General features: G+C 36.4%; 1 protein-coding gene and 1 pseudogene across 1 annotated transcript in view; one reads left to right on the top strand and one right to left on the bottom strand.

Moving 5' to 3' along the window:
• FAM214A (family with sequence similarity 214 member A) overlaps positions 1-22016 on the bottom strand; it is an 85618-nt gene that overhangs the window by 50842 nt on the left and 12760 nt on the right.
• Positions 7374-8099, top strand: LOC118890629 (annotated as a pseudogene).

Raw genomic sequence — 22016 nt, 5'->3', positions numbered from 1 at the left:
CCAGACAAAGGGGTCTCTCTTGAGAAAGGCTGCCATCTTTGCCATGGACAAATGAAAAGCTTATGTTAGACTAGCACAGGTCTGAGGACCAATCTTTGGGAACCACTACTACTACCCTGAAAACTACTTGACTTCAGGCCCTGTGTGAATAGTAACCAAGAGCCCAACTACAGTTCTCTGGGGGTTCTTCCTCTTTCTCTCTCCACTGCTCCCACTTCAATCAGCCTGAGAAACTTATCTATCATTTGAAGGAGCAATGATAGGGAGGGTAGAGACCATGTTCCACAAAAGTGGAAAACTGCCAGTTCTTAAAAAAAGGGGGCAATGGACCAGAAGTCAATGAGAAAGATAGCTTGCCAAAAAGAAAATGAGATGATGTAATAGCACCAAGAAAGAATACCCACTGGTTCCTACAGTGATCCAACCAGTTGAAGCAGGGAGACAATGCCACCCTTTTAACCATTTGTTTGTTCAAGTAGATTCATTCATTAACCTCTGTGCAAATGTGGGGAGATCAATTATTTTGAATGGAGGTTGCAGTTTAGTTGTAAATGGCTATTGTAAAGATATCACCTTGCTATATAAGGTTGGTAAGAAAAGAAACAATACTTTTTTCTCTCTAATTTTTTCTTCCTCAAAGGCAGTTTCATATTGCTTTATTTCCCCTTTAAAATGGGTAACTCTGCCAAAGACAGTATCCTTTGATAAAGATAATGATCAAGCAGGGGGATTTAATGCTAATGTAATGCTTTTAATTAACGTTTTATTGGATAACTCTGTGGTCATTATTGTCAACTTCAATCAGCCAAGTACAGGATAGTTCCTAGAACCAGATTAAACTGGTTTTAGTTCAGCCAGTATACACACAATTAGAACTATCATCAGTCGAGCATAGCTATTATCATCAAGCAATTATTTATTGTTATATTATTCCAAAATCATCTGTTTAGAAGATAAACTTGCCAATATGCTTTAATTCCATATTTAACTTACATCTTTTACCTAAATTTTGATAGCTAAATAAATCTTAACACCAACATTTATACTTGTAACAGATCTTGAAATTGACAGATCTCTCAATAAAACAGAAAACAAATGAAAAAAATTTTATAGTAACTTGCAAAAAGTATGAAAATGCTATACTAGAAGCCAGAAGATCTGGATTCTAATTTCAGCTTTGTCATGAACTGGTTCCAAGACTTTGGGAAAGGTCAATTAAACGCAAACTCACTTGTAAAATGAAGGAATGTGAAACTAGATGGCCCCTTCCAATTTAAATAATATCTGATTCTACATGTGCCAATTTTTGGAGTTATAAAATACTATCATCCCATTTGCTGTCAGTACCACTTTGTCCACAAGCACAGACTGATCCTGGTACATCTAGCCTACCACAAACTAAAAATAATCATGGGGGTGCTGGTCAGAGTACAAAACTTGTCCCAACTACAGCTGTTTTTGCTTTCTGTGACTCAAAATCTTAGAATTTTCTATGCCTCCTCCCTTTCTCCCGTCTCCAATAAGTAAAGTCTGACTGCTTCTATTAACAATCTCCCATATCTGATCCCTCACCATTCCCAGTTTGGCCAGAGCATTGGTTTCATAAAGAGAAGCAATGAGAGATGAGGTAAAAAAGGACGCTATCTAACTTTTTTAAACCTCTTCTGTCATTACTGCCCTTTAGGCATCCAATGGTCTGGCTCACCTGATCTTATTCTCTCCCATAGCCACATCAAGATATCCCACCCCTCCGTATTCCACTGAATCACTATAATTTCTTGTTTCCAGCACTCCCCTCTTGGCAAGCCTCATAGCCCCACCTCAGTTGTTTTAATCCTTCTCTCCAACTATTCCAGTATTTTTAAAGCCACACCATGGAAAAACTTTGTGGTAAGGAGGTGATTCATCCTTTGTGCTCCAACTCTCCTAATACTCTTACTGCTTTTCCATTCTTGATACCCCACTAATTTACCAATGAGTCCCAAAAATTATAGCTAGTGACTCAAAAATCACTTCAACTAACTTTTTAAAAACTGCATTTTAAAGGTTCAAATCTCACCATTTATACAAGCCTTCTAAAATATTCTTTGGAAGAGTTTTAAAATTTTCTTCATAAAGAATTTGCTATTAAGTTCATTCAAAATTAGATTTGTTTGTTACACTTGTGCATGGGTTTTTAAAATTACATTTTCTAACAATCTCTACTCCTATGAAGTTAAAAATTTAACTTTACCACTTGGTCAAAGTTCTACAGATTAAAAGAACAGGGTATGATATGACCCGGCAATCCCACTACTGGGCATATACCCTGAGAAAACCATAATTCAAAAAGAGTCATGTACCACAATGTTCACTGCAGCTCTATTTACAATAGCCAGGACATGGAAGCAACCTAAGTGTCCATCGACAGATGAATGGATAAAGAAGATGTGGCACATACATACAATGGCATATTACTCAGCCATAAAAAGAAACGAAACTGAGTTATTTGTAGTGAGGTGGATGGACCTAGAGCCTGTCATACAGAGTGAAGTAAGTCAGAAAGAGGAAAACACATACCGTATGCTAACTGATATAGATGGAATCTAAAAAAAAAAAAAATGGTTCTGAAGAACCTAGGGGCAGGACAGGAATAAAGATGCAGACGTAGAGAATGGACCTGAGGACATGGGGAGGGGGAAGGGTAAACTGGGATGAAGTGAGAGAGTGGCATGGACTTATAAATACTACCAAATGTAAAATAGATAGCTAGTGGGAAGCAGCCGCATAGCACAGGGAGATCAGCTTAGTGCTTTTTGACCACCTAGAGGGGTGGGATAGGAAGGGTGGGAGGGAGATGCAAGAGGGAGGAGATATGGGGATATATGTGTATGTATAGCGGATTCACTTTGTTATACAGCAGAAACTAACACACTACTGTAAAGCAATTACACTCCAATAAAGATGTTAAAAAAAAAAAAAAGAACAGGGTATGAAATAATGCAATGAGCTCTAGTTCAGCTTAAATACACAATTCTTCACTAGGTCTTATCCCAACTCATCTGGTCCTATTATACCCTCCCATGATGTTTTATTGTTTTTAGGAGAAGAGCTCATTGTACCTTATGCTTTTCTTTCCTAAAACTTAGCACAGATAAAAATAAATCACTATTTGCCTTTTTTCTCTAACCCACTAAGCTCCATGAGAACAAGGACCAACTCTCTTACAGTTACCCAGCACAGCACTTAGCATGAAGAAGCTCTCAAACACTTGTTGAAATACTGAATGGTTAATGTTCCATCATATTTTGTTTTCTGCCTATTTCAGCTTACTTCTGGTTAAAGTGATAAAGGCTTGCTGTTACCCTTTCCAGATAACTATCATTTTATTCTTCTCTTGGATTTGACATTTTGCACTGAAATAGTTTTTGTGAGTTCTTTTTTTAATGCCCTTATTATATAATTTTCTTAAACGGGACAAGGAAATATTTGTTTTTAAAATAAAGAAATTGCATTAGGTAATCACCACATCTCTAGCCCAGGGCAAAAACATTTACTTTTTAAAAAATAAAAAAGAGAGCGTACTTTCTGAATTCTAATTTCCATATTGGTTATTGGAATTTCTAGATCTCAACAGTCTTTTAAGGGGTAACAGAGAATTCATCATACCAACCTATTGATTGCTCATGTGATGAGTTGGGGGCAACTTAAGCTCTAGAAAGAAAACTGTATTTTAAGTAATTTAAAGACTGGCTACAAGGTAAGAGTGGAAAAAAGAAGTATCTACATGTCAAAAAATTCAAGTGAAATCCAGCTCTTCTCCAGAAGGCAATGGGAGAAGGCCTTCAAGTAGAGGACAGTCTTATGGAGCACATTCAGATAAGTCTAATTCGGGGTGATGCCTGATAGATAATAAAGGTGTTACTAGAATGCTTAGGTGGGAACTCAGTCTTAGATATCAGAAAAAGCTCCCAGAAGGCTTGATATTTAAAATGAAAGACTTAGGGAATTCCTTGGTGTTCCAGTGGTTAGGGCTTGGTGCTTCTATTGCAGGGGGCACGGGTTCGATCCCTGGTGGGAGAACTAAGATCCCCCATGCTGTGTGGCATGGCCAAAAAAAAAGAAAAAGAAAGAAAGAATTAGACCTAGTCAGTGTTACTGAGGTGTTCTTTTGTTTCGCCTCCTTAAGTTCAGGTTGCCAGAACTGAGCTTTTAGCCACGTATCATAGATGCACGGGCACAAACTTAGAGCTACACAGATTTTATTCATTTCCTTCTTACTTGCACTGACCCTATTTTTTAATTTATCTGTGCTCTGTGTAAACCATTAACCCTAATTCACCACTGTTTCAGGGCCTGAAAATCCTCAAGTAGAAAATACTGTCCTTTCCACTTTTGTAGGAATATTCCTGATTATATGGGTGTTATCACTCCACACCACATGCAGAAAGAACCATGGGACAAAAAGCTGAGAAAATGCTGCCACAAAAGGAAACAAAGTCCTGGGCTTCCCTGGTGGCGCAGTGGTTAGGAATCTGCCTGCCAATGCAGGGGGTCATGGGTTCAAGCCCTGGTCCGGGAAGACCCCCACATGCCATGGAGCAACTAAACCTGTGCGCCACAACTACTGAGCCTGTGTGCCACAACCATGAAGCCCATGTGCTTAGAGCCCGTGCTGCACAACCACAGAAGCCACCGCAATGAGAAGCCTGCACACTGCAACGAAGAGTAGCCCCTGCTCGCTGCAACCAGAGAAAAGCCCACACGCAGCAACGAAGACCCAACGCAGCCAAAAATAAAATAAATAAATTTATAAAAAAAAAAGGAAACAAAGTCCTGTCTCTCAAAACCACAAGTTCTAGATTTAGCTATACACTCAAAAGATGACCCTGTGCTAAAAAAGCAACAATCCACTATTCTAGTTCTGTTTTGTTTTGTTCCAGCTTTACTAATCCCAGATAACTGGCACATAACTTTCCAAAATTACTCTCAAGCTTAACCTAATTTAGTCTTTCTTACATTTTTATCTCGTGGGAATATGGTTACAACATAGGCTGGTCCCCAAAAATACATTCTGTCCTTTCAACCTCCTTCCCTCTACCACATGCATGACTCCTACTTCTAAGTACTCTTAACATTCATATTTTCCACTGACTGTGTGCTGGTATGTGTGAACCTTAAAACTCCAGGAGAAATAAAAAGTGGATAGAGAGTTGTTTTTAATTAAGAGTTGAAAACTTGCGCATACACACTAAGATCAGTTCTGCTCAGTTCTCTTGAACAAAGATGGAATTAGGTAACATCCGTTGCAGTGGACCTATCATCTCTAGTGCAGAGCAATTTCTGGAAGAGCATCCAGGTGAAAGCCTAAGGCCATAGGAGGTGTCTTCTAGGTCTCCTCTTATCTCAGTCTACAACTCAGAGATGATATGTAGGTGCTGGGGACCTAGATATTACATTCCAGGCCTGGTCCTTTTTTCCTAGGTTCTTTATCAGAAGCCCATCCAGAATATAGGAGTCAGCGCAGGAATATGGGGTACTCCCTAGGACAAATCCATTTGCAAGAGTATTAATGTACGGAGTACATGTTAGAACATTTTCCCTCTCCTCAGAAGTTACAAAACAGCATCCCATGTTCACCACTTAACACTTTGCTTGTATACATATCCTGAAGTTCTTATCCAGTTTGTTTTAAACCTCAGTTCTCTAAACTTAATGCTTTTATTCTCTGACTAAAGGCAAATTATGTTTAACAAGATTTCTTAACTTAAGAGAATTTATGAACCTCTGGATATTTTCCACAAAATTATGTATGTATATACACAGATGCATTGTTTTCCTAGCAAGAGGGTTGATATTTTTCAGCAGATTCTCAAAAGGGTTAGTACCCTAAATGAGAAACAATGACATAGAGCAATCTTTTTTTTCTATTTCTGTGTGGATATTTTTCAGAAAAAAATGATTTAAGGTAAACAAATACACCAATGCAATGCAATCAGGTAAAATCAGGATACTTATTTCTAAAAAGGTTCTCCTACCCTTTTTGTTAGATGTGAAATAGTCTCTGGACCCAATGCAGAAGCCACTTGGGCTGTACCACTGAATGCATTGACAGTGAAAAAATGGAGTACACTTGCAAGAGACTGTCTTTTCTTTACATTTGCTTGTTCTCTAATCCTCAGTAAGCTAAACTTTATCTTCAGCAAATTGGAAGACTAAATATGTTTATGTGAGCTTCCCTGGTGGCGCAGTGGTTAAGAATCCACCTGCTAATGCAGAGGACACGGGTTCAAGCCCTGGTCCGGGAAGATCCCACATGCCGCGGAGCAACTAAGAGCCTGTGTTGCGCACCTAGAGCCGGTGCTCCGCAACAAGAGAAGCCGCCGCAATGAGAAGCTCGCGCACCGCAACAAAGAGTAGCCCCCGCTCGCTGCAACTAGAGAAAGCCCGCGCACAGCAACGAAAACCCAACAGAGCCAAAAATAAATAAATTTATTAAAATAAAAGTTTATGTAAGAATCACAAAATCTTAGCACTTGATGAAAATATGAAAACCAGGATGGGAACCCAGATTAACCCTCTCTCCCAAAATAACTTAAAATTATCACCACCCAAAGCAATGAAAATACTGTGCTCAGTTGAAAAGAACCTGAAATTTTGTATACTTATTAAAATGACAAAAGAGCATTTTCTGAACATTTTGGCTAAGAAGTTTGAGTTTTAAAATTTTAGCCCTACACCATCATATTTTTATTCTGTAAGTTCTTATATTTCAAAACAGTTACATTCATCATGTATGTGACAATATTTAATTTCTGGCTTCCAGACAGCTGGCTTGTCCCTTGTCATTAATGAGTGGTAAACACAAGGTCTCCCTTAGCCCAATCCTAGTTGAGGAATTCAAAAGAAAAGTCAGAAATGAGCTACTGCCCAGTAAACAAATCCCCGGTGGATTCACCAACTCTAGTCAGTCAGCCCAGCACTTGTGGGCACTTGTATGCACACACAGGTGTGCACACACACACACACACACACACGCACACCAAAAATAACACATCAAACAAATTTTTTTCTGCCTTCTCTTCTTCATTTATCTTCCCATTTACTCATTATTTCCTTGCCATTATTGACTATTATCTTTCTTCAGAGGTTTAGTCACATACTTCCCTATCAGCCTTGCCCTTTCTTCTGCCCAAATCCCCAAACTTCCACGACTTTCTGGGTCATAAAGTAAATTGAGACATCTGCATAAAAGTATATCTGCATATGTGAAATTTAAAGGAAAAATATAAAAAACTATACTTAAAATTCTCAGAATTTAAAAATGTAGAATAATTTTAAAGAAAAGAGAATGGTTAATATTTAGCAAAAAATATTACGTAAATAACAGGGATTGTAAATAACTGGCGGAGTTCCCCTTTCATACTCTGGATGACAAGAAGCCTACAGCAAAATCTGAGGCCCAACTATGTATGACTCTTAGGGCCGGGCTATTTTTTCTACCCTATCTTGACTACTTCCTGTAATTTATAATTTTAATGTCCCTGTGCTTATCATAAACCTTATAATTCAAATCCTTTGATGTTCAGAAGTCTTTAAATGAGTAAAATTGAGACCAGTGAAGAACAAGGCAACATTTCCAGTTTCTCAAGTAACAGTCATCCTACTACCACTTGTAACTCAGCCTCATCACAAAGGATTATATAATCAGATTCAAGCAATACGGTAAACAACTATGTTTTTAAAACTTGGGTCTTTGATTTTAGATACAACGGCATCTGAAGATTTAAAAAAAAAAGATTTACTATGCTCTTGCAAAAGCAATATAGTTTATGCAACAGCACTGTTGCTACATGAAAATGCTTGATAAAATGTTGTTAAGAGGCATCTGGTGGCAGGGTCTGGGGAAGGGGCGGCAGGCGCCATGTCGGGCCACAAAAATGGGAAGGAGAAGCCCCTCAAGCAGCCCAAGATGCAAGCCAAGGAGATGGATGAGGAAGATAAGGCATTCAAGCAGAAACAGAAGAAGGAGCAAAAGAAACTCAAGGAGCTAAGAAACGAAGGCCGCGGGGAAAGGCCCCCTGGCCACAGGTGGAATTAAGAAATCTGGTAAAAAGTAAGCTGTTTCTAGACTCCACGTATTGTGTCCAGGCAAGTTAATGAACAACACACACACATACACATGTGCACACAGCAGCAGCAACAACAATCTATGGGGTCGGGGGAGGGGTGGGGGGCAGGGGTAAAAAATGAGAATCCAGATTTGCTACCAGATATTATCAAATATGTCTACTTATCAAAAAAAAAAAAAAAGTAAGCTGTTCCTTGTGCCTGAGGCAATGATGATCCTTAATTCCATTCCTGTTTAAACATCTGGATTAAACATCTGGATTCCCTGCCATAACATCTGTGGCCACCTATAGCTAGAATGAAGTGTTGTCTTGGAACCTATTGTACATTTAAGAGTAAACTTTTGTAAAAAAAAAAAAAATCATTAAAAAAGAAAGTGTTGTTAAGACAAAACTTTCCTGCCTAGCTGACTATAATAATCAAATCTTTTTTGGATTCAGAACATGAACAAGTGATGGAATTTCTGTAAGAAGGAGTCAAAGAAACATTGTATGATAGAGCACTTAGAGCATACATGTAGGAATCAAACGTTTGGGATAATACTTGCTGTAGGAATGATTTTTCACAAAAGACCAAAAGAAAAAGAAATTACTCAGATTGTTACCCCTTCCCAGCCTGAAATTTTAAATTACAGAACTTTTTTTTGAAGAACTATAATGAAATACTATTTTCATATTATTGCCTGGTGATTTAAGAATAAACAAAAAAAATTATTTTATTTAAAATAAAATGTTACAGCAATCACACTGCATCTGATAAATATAAGAACTTCTATTTGCTATTGTATCAAGTGGCTAAGAGAAAAAAGTAATCACTATTTTTGAGAACTGAAGTATTTTTCTATTTTCAAGTACAAAGAAGTATAGTTAATTTAAAGATTTGACACAGAATAAGACAATTAAAATTCTATTGTCAAATAATAGATAAATTCAAAGAGTTGAAATATGCTAGCAATGTCACTAGCCTTGACCAGAGGAACTTTCAGATGTGTAAGACATGTAAGAACCATCTTTAGGTGCTGAGCCCAGGAATAAAATCTGGGATTCTGCCAAGACTATTCCTCCTGCAACACAAGGCAAAGCTTTTGTGTGACACAACAGTAGATCCAAATTTCTTGCCAATATCATGTACCTTTATTTTTGCAGCATATGAATGAAATCATCCTGCTCTTGGAAAGTCTGTTAATTCTTAAGAAATAAACCAAGGGGAAGGGAGTAGTAAACCAATTCAAGCAACATTTTGGTTTTTGTGGTTGTATAATTAAAAAATAAAATAGTAATTGATGAGAGTGATAGCTAAAAAAAATGGAAATAACTAGATTGACTTCCATGTGGTTAGAGCTACATTTGATGAACTTGGGTCTACTCAGCATGCCTCTGCCTCCCATCCCTGCCCTTCTCATAGCTCCTCTTCTGCAAATGAGTACTTTATATTGCGAAGGCCACCAAGTCCAAAAAATATAATAGCTTTCCTTATTCTGCCATAATTTTTATAACTCCTATCAAGTTCAAGTTTGGGGGTACACGTAACGAACTGAAAAAACTAAGAAATGCCAGTCTTTTAAAGTTTAGCAACATGTAGGTTCACATAAAACACTTTTTTAACGTTTAAGGCCAATTTATTTTGTAAATTTTCATCTACTATTTGAAATCCTTAACTTACTATAAATATATATGTATCTTTAAAAATGATCAGTAATGGGCGCAAAAACATGAAATGTATTTTGAGTTCTTTTCAAGAAAAGATATATCTCTCCTCTCTTATCAAATAATGCTACCCCTTCTTAATGACAAGCACTTCTTGAAGAGAACAACAATATCAAAACCAATCCTATTCCAAAATATATCATTTGTAGAGATAAAAAATAAAGCTTGACTATTAACTTGGAATTTATATTATATTAATTTTATTCAGACATAAATTACCTAGTGAATTAAAAAGGAGCCACTTACACAGCCGGGTGAAACTGGATAAGCAAAAGAAAATTGTTCATAAATGGGCAATATACTAATTAGTATTCTGTTCTGCTTTAAATAATTTAAAAGAATCATTAAATCAACTATGTAAAATATAATTTCACAGTATTTGAAATTATGTAAAACTTTTCTTTATATCTAAGATATTTTAAAACTTGCCTATAATTAGTTGGATAAACTGGCTTTTCCAGATCTCATAAACTGTAACCCACATTCTGTTCAATTATTACAAATATTGAATTAGGTTCAATTTAATAAGACTGTACTATATCTGCAGTATTAACTAAGTCAGATATGGAATTATTATATTTAATTAAGGTTTACTTTAATTTTAAAATATTATCTTAAACATTTCTGGTTTGTCTTCAAAATCCTTTATTTTTTCAGTTTTCTATATGGACATTTAATAGAACATGCCACTACCTTTGCAGTTGGATTTTACTACTATCCTTTATCTGAACTGAGAAGTACTAGTCAACAGATCAAATAATTAAGAGGTTATATACAATTTGAGGTAGCATCTTCACAAATCCTTTATAGAAAGACACCATGTCAAAAGTATGTCAAAATTCTCACTAAGCTAAATTCTGACAATCTCTGTCAAATTCAGAAACAATGAATTTCAGTTAAAAATATGTAACTTATATTAAATACATTCTCCTTAACAGCTTTTATTTTAAAAACACCTCCTGCCCCCAAGTACAATTAATACTTCTGTCTAAACCTCATTCTCTTCCCAGTTTTCTCATTTTTATCATATTTTTTCCCCATTAAAGTAAGCATATTGTATTTTGGTTTCTTTTCTCCCTATTCATTGTTCAGATCAGCATTTTAGTAATCTTTTAAGCAATGCTGTTCAAAGAAAACAGGCTATATGAAGCTAAAGAAAATTCCCTAAGTTCAATGTTTTTCAACCTGAGATCATTTTCCTAGACCTATTTATTAAAAATCCACGCAAAGCAAACACTACAACTGTAAACAGCTACAGAAAATTGGAAGCTTAAAAATAAAGCCGTTGAAAACACTTCATTACACACCTTCTCTGTGAAGCCCTTTGTTTCCACTGAAAACCATACTGGAATCCTTGTATAAAATAAGTTGCCTTCTGGCTGTCAATAGCTATACAGTCAGTAACTGAGGGATCCAGATGTCTGCAGTGGTTAAAACAAATGTTCAGCAGTGGGTGCTGATTCCGCTTCCCTCTGTGTAAGGTTTTTCACAAAGGCAGCAGAGTAAGAGCTCACATAGCAACAGCACTCACAGCTGATTGGATGGAGGATATGCTCTGCCGCCCCTGCTCGCTAGGTCCACTACAGCTTCCTGTCTGCTTGGCAGCGCTATCTTGTTGTCTTTGCTCCTCTTACCAACTCAGCCGTGTTTAGGCAACGTGAAAGGAAAGATCAGTAGAACGATAATGACAAAGTATTCTAGCATGAGCCCCTAAAATGTGCGTCTCTGGGTGCTTTTAAAAGGAGAGAAATTCATAGGGCAAACATTTACTTCAGTCAGTGTTTCACATAAAACTGAGGACAAAGAGGGGTGGTGGAGGGAATCAATTTATTACTTCGCATTTCAAGTAAATCAGGCTCTACCAAGTGAAACCCTCTGAAAACAAAGAATACAAAAATTTTCGACAATTAGGATAAAGCATCAACCTCCATCTACCTAGAACTATGAATTACTTTACAACAAAGTTCACAAATTCCAAGAAAAGCACGCAGGACCAGTTAGATAGTTAAAATGAGACAGGGCCTAAAAATAGTCCTCCCTCAAATTTATGCAGTGCCTTTTAAGAGGGCATGAAAAATTGAGGTTAACAGATTGCTTAGAAAAAGATTTTAAAAGGAAAAAATAATTGCTTAGTAAACTCTTGACAACAAGAAAAGATTTAACTAGGTTATCTGCATTAATAATATCTCTTCTTACATAAACGACAATGACATAAAATATAAAACAACGACACTGAGCCTGGATTAATTTATTTTCTCTATCATAAAAGTATCTGGAGACAGGAAGGCATAGGAATTTTTTTTACCCCTAGGTTTCAAGTACTGGGCTTCAATGTACCAATCTACACTATCTCTACAAGCTTTAAGAACAAAAACAAAAATCCATCCCCAATTTAAGAAGATGTTTGGGGGAGTCAATGCAAGTGTAGTAGGAGATAAACAGATATGAAGAATCAGAAAAATTCCTCATTTAGGAAATATTTCCCTTGAACTTCACACAAGCTAGGATAGTGTTTTTCAAACTTTTAAAGCAATGGAACCCTTTTAATTTGCATTCTTCTAATAAAATGCATTATTAGTGGTGGCATTAGGATTTCTATACAGGAGGGGTTTGTGGGAGTAGGCAGAGGCAACAGCAGAAGCATACTGTTTATTACTCAGATCTTTGTTTATGTGGAGTGTCTTGGGGGTAGGGCAGAGAGGTTGATGGAAATGTTGGCACTATTAAAGCACCCCATGAGCACCATGAGGCTATTTTTAAATGAGAGGCTACAAACAACACTGCAGTTTCATATCAGCCCCAGAATCTACAGAATTCCTACCCTTGAAAAAGCTTTTAGGATCTCTGGAGCTCTACAGTATACAAACAAGAGATATAACCCGTAAGAGTTAAATCTTATTATTACCTTAGTGTAAGGAAAGAACCTGATCCTTGGCTCCACAATTAGCCAGAGGGAGAGCTGCTAAGCCCTCTGAGAAATAACAAGAGAGAAGATGTGTTTAGGAGCACAATAACCTCGGAGCTAAGTGACTCGGAGAAAGAATGGCATAGTAGAGAGAACAAGGACGCTGGAGTCAGGCTGACCAACCTGGGTTCAAAATATGAATCTGCCATTTACAAACAGTAAGACACTATACAAATTACTAAACTACTCTGAGCTTCAGTTTTTTTATCTATAAAATGGAGTTTACTCACAGGACGATTGTGAAGGCTAAAAGGTGCTCTTGGCCAGCCAGACTGCTTTTTTGGTTACTAAGTTTCTTCAAAACTTAGGGTCTTTGCAAATACTATTCCTCTTTTGCTAGGACTGGTCTCCCACAACCCCTTCCATTGATAAGTCTCCATTAAATTTCTCTTCCCCGGGGCAGCTTTCTGTGAGCCAAGACTAGTTTCAGGGTCCCTGTACTTTTTTCTTAGTACTTAGCTCACAGAATGTTAAATAATTATTTGCAAAAAGACTGGTTGGACATTCTCCTCCACGACATTGTAAGTGCTTTAAAGGGAGGTACTACATCTGTCTACATTATTGCTTACCTAACACCATGCCTGATTTATATTCCACATACTATTTTATTTGATTTCATAACCTTGGGAGGTAAATACAAGTATCATTATCTGCATTGTTCAAATAAGAAAATCAGCTCTAAATGTTTATTTACTCAAGTCATACAACTAGAAGTCAAAGGAAATAAATTTTTTAAAATTTTTGGATGAATAACTTTATAATTCAAAATTAACTTCTTCCTATATCTTTGAAAAAAAGAATATATAATCTCTAAACTGTTTTAGAATACTTCCTTTCAGTTAGAATTCTTAAACTTTTTAATTAAAGGCTAATGTTAGCCTGTTTCTATAATGTAAAACTACTGATTAACATATACAAAGAGAACTTATTGAAAAAATATTAACTTTAATCAGAAATATGTAATTATAAGTGAATAAAATGAACTCCAAGAGATATGCCACCTTAAAAAGTAAAATCCAACCAAGAGATTTATTTAGTGAAATGCTTCCTCTGCTACCAGTTTTCTAAATGGTAAATAAATTTCAAAATGGCACTTTATGTAACTCTGAAGAATGCTTGCTTTTTTTCCTGGTTCATCTTGGTACACAAAGCTATAAATAATCTCAACAGTCTACAAGTTAGGAATCTGAATAGGACTTCCCTGGAGGCGCAGTGGTTAAGAATCTGCCTGCCAAGGCAGGGGACAGGGATTCGAGCCCAGGTCCGGGAGGATCCCACATGCTGCGGAGCAACGAAGCCTGTGTGCCACAACTACGGAGCCTGCGCTCTAGAACCTGCGAGCCACAACTGCTGAGCCCACGTTGCATAACTGCTGAGGCCTGCGCGCCTAGATCCTGTGCTCCACAACAAGAGAAGCCACCGCGATGAAGAGTAGCCCCCGCTTGCCACAACTAGAGAAAGCCTGCACGCAGCAACAAAGACCCAGCACAGCCAAAAAAAAAAAGAATCTGAATAATATAAAATGCTATACTAAGTGCTAGTCTCAGGTTCTCAATCCTCAACACTCAACCATGAAAAACTCCCTTTTTGCCCAGCGTGGTCATAATTGTACTCTCCATAGACCAGCTCAAGAAATATAAATTATTTATATTATACTGATGTAAGGAAATAAATAGGAAAGCAGATCTTCCATAAGAGTTTTTTAAGGTACATATTCCAAATATAAAATGGAAAAATTTGAATTATCAACTGTTTCAGATCATTTGTGTCCTCTGTTAGCAGAAATAATTGGGAACTATCTACTTTTAAGATACCTTAGAGATAACCATGCTAGCTTGGACAGTTTTTAAACAAAAAGATATAGTGCTAGAAGAAAAAAAGAACCCTTCAAAGGTAATGATTACATAGCTGCTATATATGTAGGCCCATGGGCCAGGCATGGTGCTAACTTCTTTACATGCTCATCTCCTCTGACTCTGTGGTAGTTAAGTATCCTCACAGATGAGGAAACCGGCTTGTAACCTGCCCAAGTAAGCAGAACTAAGTGGGCAAAGCCAGGAAGTAGGTCTTCCTAAATCTAATATGTGTGCTCCTAACAATTCCTTTCATAATTACATTTCTATAAGATAAATATGGCATCACATAAGAATAAAGTTTAAATACAGAAATCTCAAGTTAACATTTTCCACTTATTACTCATTCAATAACCACCACTACAGCCCCATTACACCTCAGAACTGTCATTGATACACTACTTATAAAACAGAAAAACAGGATTTGACTGCTAAACAGGGAGCCAGGCTGTAGCTATAGTGAAGGCACAATAAAAGATTCAATCTGTGAAACTTCACTACTTTATGATCACAGAACACATACCTGATTCAGAGAAAGTATAAAGGGAGTATTATAGAAATGAACATTGAACCAGGAACCACAGATCTGGGTTCTAGTCTAAACTCTACCACTAATGAGCTTTGTGATCTTAAGCACTTCTCTGAAATTGCTGACGTCTAAGTCAGGAATCTTTTTTTTTTTTTTTCCTTTTCTTTTGTTTTTTTTCTGCCTGCAATATTGGTATGTTGTCAGGATCAAATAGGACAAGAAACAATTATTTTGAAAACAGCAAAATGCTACACAAATAGGATATTGTCATCCCTGGTGGTCAGTCTTCTAGGGGTCGGCACAGTAAACATGTTTGCACAAAATCCAGTGTAATTACTGAAAAGATCCCTTAAAGCAGCAAGACATAATGGAGAAGAGCCAGACAGTCTAGGGTTCAAGTTCTTTCCACTTAACAAGCTGTGCTATCAAATTATTTAACCTCCCTCAGTCTATTTCTTCATCTGTAAAGTGGGAGTAATAATTTCTCTAAGAGTTATGATCCATCTAGTCCAATACTTGCTCTCAAGCAATTTAAGTTTCCTCTTTGCTTTTGCAAACATCAGCTCTATAATATGTTACTAAAGAGCAAATGTACATGCATACACACATACACATACCAACAAATAATGGGCAATACATCAGTAGTATTCCATATTAATAACAGTGGGGATAAAATTTAAATCTTGACTACCAAAAACAGATTTTTATGACACTGATATTTTTTAAGTTTGTTAAATGATGTCGCTTTGACAACACATTTCACAGCTCACTAACTTATTTGCAAGAAAGACTAAGCAAAACTAAATTTTACAGTTTTGGGAATTAGGGAAATTTATGGTTTTTCTAATTAAATCAGAGTTTTTATTCAAAAATTATGCTGTCAGGTCACTACTGGGATAAATTAAGCCATAAAAAGCTATATTAATTTCCACTCACATGGAGATTTCTAGTGATCATTATTGCTGAAATGATTATCCAGTGATGTGTACTTATTATGACGTGGTACCAATAAGCCAAGTGGCCAAACAACAATCCAAACATACTGTGTTTTTAAGAGCTAAAACACTTCTTAAATTTAAAATATTAAAATGTACCTGAGAGACTTAATTGGGATTCTCATCTTTCAAAAGATTTGGGGTTATGATGACCTACATTAGTTCCAGGAGCGGAGCCTTGTTTACAAAATCTAAGATCTTGGAGAGAAGAAAATGTTCTAGCCTGCTTTTTGGCATCACTCATACTACATTGTTTAAAATGAGCTAGAACAGGGATTATCTATAATCTAAGCTACTGGACAAACACTCTAATAATATCTTATCCACACACTAGTCAGATATAATAAGTATCAAGATCAGGTATAAGAATCCATTTTTAATATCCTATAGTACTTGGTCTTAATAAAAATATTATTTATTTTCTTTTTTAAAAAATTAATTAATTAATTAATTTTTGGCTGCATTGGGTCTTCATTGCTGCACACGGGCTTTCTCTAGTTGTGGCGAGCAGGGGCTACTCTTCGTTGTGGTGTGCAGGCTTCTCATTGCAGTGGCTTCTCTCCTGTTGCGGAGCACGGGCTCTAGGTGTGTGGGCTTCAGTAGTTGGGGCACACGGGTTCAGTAGTTGTGGCTCTTGGGCTCTAGAGCACAGGCTCAGTAGTTGTAGCGCACGGGCTTCATTGCTCCACGGCATGTGGGATCTTCCCGGGCCAGGGCTTGAACCTGTATCCCCTGCATTGGCAGGCAGATTCTTAACCACTGCGCCACCAGAGAAGTCCCCTATCATCATTATTAAGTAAAATATGTGCCAGGATGCACATGGGTTTCCCTTTACCTATACCCATATTTCTTTAAAGATATGATCTGGGATGTTGTTAATCTTCTGCTATTATAAAGAATGGTACGTTTGATTCAGTCTTAAAAATCTAGAACCAATCGAGGATTTTTTATTCTGATAAAATGATATTTTAGTAAAAGTATTTCCATGGAGATAATGTATCTTACATTTACTTGTCCCTTAGATGATCACAACTTTGTGAAATAAGAATGAAGAAACAGAATCACCTAACCCAGGTTTAATTCCAAGTCCTGGGTTTTTTTTGTGTGTTTGTTTTTTCCCCCACAACTAGCCATCACTGGTAATGTCATTACCTCTACTAATTATGCCAATAGTCATACAAATGACAGATTCTGCATTTTAAATTTTGGAGAATGTTAACAAAAATCTAGTAAAGTAAATTATTTATGTGGAATTAAGACAACCTCATGTAGCTTTAAGACTCAATTGCTAAGCCCTCAAAGTTTTAATAATTTACTTGCATTTTAAAAAATTTTGCTAATTTCAGACTATTTCATATAGTCTTGTTTCCAAATGATGTAACTGAACTCTTCTGGCTACCTGTATCACTGCAAACTCTAATGTATCTAAAACTGAATTAATTTTCCTCTGATTAGGATTCACCATTATTATCACTCCCAATTTCCTAAGCTAACAAACTCTGGAGAGAATAAAAATAGCCATTGATTATGTGTTTATTAAGTGCCTGATACAACCACTTTACTCAGGTTATGTCATTACAACAAACCTATAAAGTGAATACTATTATTATCTCAATTTTAACCAATGAGGAAACTGAAGCTCAGAGAAGTTAGGTAATTTGATCAAACTTACATAGAGCAGGTGACAAAACCAGAATTTTAACCCAGGTCTTTCTAGTTCTTTTAAATGCTAAAACAATCTGCAGGACTAAATGTGAAGTCAATTTAAGGGGCTGGGACTATCATTTTCTTTTTAAATGAAACAGGAAAAAGAAAATATGAGCCACCATTGCATGAGGAAGATTGAGTAATGAGTTTTGCTTAGGAGGAGGGAATGTTGTTATAGGGCAGCAACTTCAGCTGTCTTTGTGGGCAGTCAAAAAAATGTTTAACCTACTGCTCCGTTTGATACTGCCTCTCAGTTACCACCACCCCCTTAATTTTCCCAAATAGGTGTTTGGTTCTTCCTTATCACATTCAACCAACATGGACTTTGGAAGCCTATATTAAAGGCTGATATTAAGTTTTACCTAGTTTGAGAAAGAAGTAGCTACTAGAGATTTACCACCAGAATGTATGAATTCTGTAACTACTAAATACACTTTTTTGTGTAGAGGGAGAGTTTTCTTTTTCTTCACACAAATGCTACAGTCAACCTGTCAAAGCTTTCCATTTTCAATACAATTTCAGTTTACACAATTATTTTACCCAGCAAGCCAGTGCAAAGTACTTATACTTTGCATACCTTAATAGTTTCTAACCTTTTAGACCAGGAAGGTTTTAGTTGCATCGCCTAGAGGGGAAAATCAACAAGGCCTCATGAACTAAGCACCTCAATTGAAACCTGCACTTACTGAGAATAAATTTCCATTCCTTATTCTCAAAAACGAAATAAAACAGAACAACCAATACATACATACATACCCTATATTCAAACCAAAAATATTTGAGACAACCACAAATAGAAAAGGGTAGTGGAACGTCAAAGTTCTACAAGTCTGTGCAGGCCATCTGATACTCTCTTCCTCTGGGCCAGTTCCCCTACTCCCCACCTGCGCCTCTTCCAAAACAGCACAGGGTAACCTCCAGTCCTGATTTGTCTGTTGACTCAGGGAAAAAAAGTCAGGAAAGACTACATTTGACTACAGGTTCCACAGGGCAAAGATCATGTTAGTTCTTGCTCATGATTGTATTTCCACCACATATGTGCCAGGCACATAGCAGGTGCTCAATGAATATTTGTTTCAGGAGAAGAGAGGGAAAGGAATCTAACTGTCCAAAGTTTTATCATATTTAACAGTAAATTCTAAAAATGATAAGTCATTTTATCCCTATACTATGTAATTCACTAATTTAAAGTTTATTACAGAAGGCACTGTTCATAAGAATTCAGATGACTTTGAATAAAAATTTTTTTTTGCTAAAATATGTGCATTTTGGTAGAAACATTTTAGAAATCAAGAATTTCTGAAACAAAGTCCAGGTGTTTTGTACCAAATCAAAGCAAACATTCCGTGTTGTCAATCCCTTGATTTAGTATAAGAGTCCACATAAATTATAAAATATTAGATGCAATATCCTACAGAACACAGCTGGGGCAAATTGTCTGCCTTGAGTTATATTTAAGCTAGCTAAATACAGAATAAAATACAAGTTAATGGAAGACAAGATTTGAGTGCACTAGCAGGACAACAGAATGGCTAATAACTAGGGTGAACATAAAATTCTTTGTCCAAAACAATGACACATTTAGAGTGAAAGGAGACAACTGTGAAATAGGATTGAACACAAGCGCAACAGGCATAAAACCAGGACCATCCCAGGTAGCATTTAATCCATCCCATCCCCCAAGAAAATGTGAATTTCATGGTTAAAATATACATAAAATGGTTAAAAAAAAAAAGATATATAAAATGGTTAACTTAATTTTTTAATGTAAATTTTTTGTTCCATGAAACTAACTGATCTGAGTCAAAATATAAAATTTATGATATTTTATGATATCTGAAATACTTTACAACTGTGCATCAGGTTTTTCAAATGTCCTTAAAAAAAAAAAGTTACCATATGCAACTCACTACGTCCTAGCTTTCTTGTCTGAAGGGAAGGGAAAGAAAGATCAGGTCTTCACCCACAAAGCACTGACAGTGATTAAGCACACAATAGGCACTTAAATGTTTTCTCAAACATCTAATAAATGCCAGCTCTGAGCCAAGCACACTAACAGGTGTGAGGGAAGAAGTCAGATGCTGTGCTGCCCTTGGAGAACAAATACTCTAGTGAAGGAAGCCCAAATTGTGGTATGTGTCCTAGTCTTCTTTCATTTCCTAAAGCATGCCAGGCTCTTTCTAAATTCAGGACCTTTGCACATACTACTCCCTTGGCCTGCAATGTTCTTCTCCTCACTCGTTACACAGCTAGCTCCTTGTTCTTACCTCACTTTTTCAGAGAGGCCTTAGCTAATCATCCCAACCAAAGGGGTCTTCTCCCTGCCCTAAGTTGTCACCCTCTTAACCTTTGTATATTTCCTTCAGAGCACTTAGAACATGTACTTACCTTACTTGTTGAAGAAATGTTAATGTATTAACAATAATAGGTAACATTTATTGAATATTTCTTCAGAATCAAATACTATTCTAAGCACTTTACATGGATTACTTCATTTAACTACTATGACAGTCCTTTATTTAGGTACTATTACTAGCCCTGCTTTTCACATGACAAAACTAAAGATGGATTTCCTCTATAATTCTTAATAATAAGCTTACACTATTTCTTGACTTTTAAATTTTAGGCGTTATGTCTAATTTCTTTATATTCCTTTCTCTTTTTAGCAACCCAGTTTCAAGGATTAAATATTTATTTCACTTTGAGTCTATGTATTACCATTTGACTTTCTTTTAAAAGTATGTATATATTACTTGAGAAGAATGTTAAAATATAATCACCTAGCCTTTGTTCCTTTCAAGTTCCTTGAGTAAGGCTGGATGATCATGATGTCATTTCTGATGCCAGAACCTAGAGGCAACTGTGCTCTTGCTAGAGGTAATATAATACAGAAAAATACTCAACTGGCTAGCAGGTAATTTAAGTTTTACTTTTATAGTTAGACAGGTTACTTCTTTTTTGGGGGGTCTTATGTTTTCTCAACTGTAAAAATGAAAGAGACTCACACTCTCTAAGGACCTTTCCAAATCTGATGTCTAGCAATAGCATAACTTTGAGAGTAATTTCAGAATAACAAAAGCATTTTCATGTCCTGAGCTCTTCATAATGGAATTTAATCTGTACCACGATGTAACCTGATGATTTTTTTTTTCATTGTTAGTCATTCAGAGTCCCCTGGCAGATACCTGAACTCTGCAACATAAGCTACAAGAAACAGCACAGGCCAGGGTTGTTATATGCTGGACTACAGAAACATGTCTCCAGGACTAGCATTCAACCAACAGAATAATTACCAAGATTTGAGGATACTTCCTCAAAGGCATAGGTATGTTCCTTATTCCAACTTCTGAAGAGCAAGTATACCAACTTAAGAAGAACACACATGCCCAGAGAAACAATTTTTAAGAAAGGAGTTATGAATGATGGAAAATAAGATTTCCTGCTGTGCTCTTTCTACCACAATACACTGCTGAATAAACTCCTCTTATGACCAAAATTTTTTTCTTGAAGCTTTGGTGTGAAAAGTGTTTATTTGGTTGGGTAGTGGAGAAGATATATGTTCATTCTCTCCTTAACACAGCTAGAAAAGCTTATCAGTGTTGTGGGGAATCTCCTTACTCTTAATGCTCACATGCAGTTGGGAGGTACAAGCGCTTCTAATCCTACAGAGTTCATTAAGTTTCTGCCAGCAATTGTCTGGAATGAGAGAAGGAATCTCCAACTTCATCCTGTTCTTCTCCCCTTTATTTGTTCTAACACACAGCTACTTTAAAATAAACTGTGCAGTTTACTACTCTGACCAAAGAATATCATAAAACAATAGCCATGGTATTATCAGTATTGTGTGCCATCTTAATATTCCCAAGAATTTTCATAAAAGGCAATACATACTAATCCCTCATATATTACAACGAATGGTGGTGAAGGGAAAAACATGTAGAGAAGAAAACAGCCAACAGTAGAGAGGAGTGTCAGGTAATTTTTATAATACCAGGTAATAATGTAATTTTGAGGGCTAAAAAACTGAATTTAAGACTGTCAGACATTCAATAATATCTCTGTTCTGGTTTACAATGAAATTATATAAATGTACTGCCAAATTATTCTTCCAAAAAGTTCTCTTAATCATACGAAACAGTAATTAATGGTGCC

Source organism: Balaenoptera musculus, chromosome 2 (genome assembly GCF_009873245.2).
Source record: "Balaenoptera musculus isolate JJ_BM4_2016_0621 chromosome 2, mBalMus1.pri.v3, whole genome shotgun sequence".
NCBI classification, from domain to species: Eukaryota; Metazoa; Chordata; class Mammalia; order Artiodactyla; family Balaenopteridae; genus Balaenoptera; species Balaenoptera musculus.
Note: the sequence above shows the minus strand (reverse complement) of the source record. Positions and strands in the feature narration are given on the sequence as shown.